The following is a 2,139-nucleotide window of genomic DNA, read 5'->3' on the forward strand; positions in this document are numbered from 1 at the left end:
TTAAAGATGACCGGTAAAGGGATCTTAACCCTTGACTTGGTGTTGTCAGCACCACGCTCAGCCAGCGAGCAAACTGGCCATCCCTATACGGGATCCGAACCCGAGGCCTTGGTGTTATCAGCACCGCACTCTCCCGAGTGAGCCACGGGCCAGCCCTAGAGTTTGCGTTTTAATTTTGGTGTTGATGCCAATATACTGAAGGGTGTTTGTGTGTTTGTGTGTTTGTGTAAGCAGAGCTATCAGTCATTTAGAGTTCTTGTTGTTAGTATAATGCATGTAAAGATTTCACTGTGCCAAAGTATCCAAACATTACCCTAGAAATGTGTGATTTTTTCACTTTTATAATACACAGTTTAAAAAATATAGTTGACAACCTATTTTTTAAAGGCTGTATTTAAATTAATCATGCAACTTTAATTCCATCATTTAGACTACTTGGGAATTATCCATTCTTGAGTGAATTCAAAATTACATGAAATAAGATATTTACCTTTCTGGTTTAGTTAGTCATTTATTTTTATTATTTTTTGGTAATAGCTTTATTGAGATATAATTTATGTACCATATGATTCACCCATGTAAAGCATACATTTCAATGGCTTTTAGTATATTCACAGAGTTATGTAACCATTACCACAATCAATTTTAGAACTTTCATGTTTTTGGACAGCTGGCTGGTATGGGGATTCAAACTCTTGATCTTAGTGTTATAACACCATGCTCTAAATTTTAGAACATTTTTATCACCCTAAAAAAGCACCTCATACCCCTTAACCATCACCACCAGCTCTAGGCAACCACTAATATACTTTCTGTCTCTGTACATTTGCCTATTCTGGACATTTTATATAACTATAATCATATAATATATGGCTCTTTGTGACTTTCATCTTTCACTTGGCATAATGTTTTCAAAGTTCATCCATGTTGTAGCAGGTATCATTTGTTTGTTTACTAGGTTAGAAAAATAATAGCATAGATTCATTTCTTTTTATGGCTGAACAATATTCCGTTGTATGGTTGTACTACATTTTGTTTCTACATTTAATCAGTTGATGAACATTTGGGTTGTTTCCATTTTACAGCTATTATGAATAATGCTGCTGTGAACACTCACGTACAAGATTTTGTGTGGACGTATGTTTTAATTTTGGGGGGTATATACCTAGAATTGGAATTTTGGGGGTCATATCTTGGTTTATTTTTAGTCCATCTTTATACCATACATTCATATTAGTGATATAGATTTTGAGAGGAGCCTACCTTCCCATATTTTCTCCTGTAAGAGCCCAATAAAAACAGGAAATGGGTTGTCTGAGTCAATGTATATAATTTTGTTAGTTATTATTGAAGTAGGTCTCACAGTTGGAATGGATTTTCATTTCCTTTCATCTTGACAAAAAGAATCTTTTCTCTAAGTTCCTTTATACCTAACACTGGGAGAGGCCAAGGCTTTGATTCTGTACCTAAGAGCCTTATATAATAACATTCTCTGAAAATTTCAGAATCATACACAATGGGAGAATCTAGAGTAAATTGACTTCTGAGTCCTGAACAATCTAATAACTTTTTCTGATTACAAAAGCAATACATGATCACTTTGGAAAATACACAATGAATAAAATAAAAAATCACCCATAATATCTTGCCCAAAGTTAGTCACTCTTAACTTATCTCACTGACCCAGTCTATTTATTTATTATTTTATCATTACACAGTGTAAACCTTTTTTTTTTTTTTTTTTTTTGGCCCTTTACCAATTTCTCCCTAACTAGACCCTAAATAAGTGTACTGGTAATCTTCAGCAAATTATAGGCAAGCTATTTAAAAAATAATCTTAAAGAAGAATTTAAAATATATCTTTTCCTTCTCATTCCTTCTGTATTTTGCAGCCTTAGAAAGCTCTGTTTCTCTATACAGCATAGCAGAATCTATCCTTTGTTGAGTAAACAGTATGTGTTGGTTTATAAGTATTAGTACTAATTCTTTTTTTTCTTTTTCTTCATCTTTTTTTAATTTATTTTTATTTTTTTATTAATTTTTTATTTTGTCAATATACAATGTATATGATTATTATGGCCCATCACCGACACCTCCCTCCCTCCTCCCTCTCTCCCCTCCCCCCCAAGAATGTCCTTT

The sequence above is a fragment of the Galeopterus variegatus genome, unplaced genomic scaffold, assembly GCF_000696425.1.
Source record: "Galeopterus variegatus unplaced genomic scaffold, G_variegatus-3.0.2 Scaffold1059, whole genome shotgun sequence".
NCBI classification, from domain to species: Eukaryota; Metazoa; Chordata; class Mammalia; order Dermoptera; family Cynocephalidae; genus Galeopterus; species Galeopterus variegatus.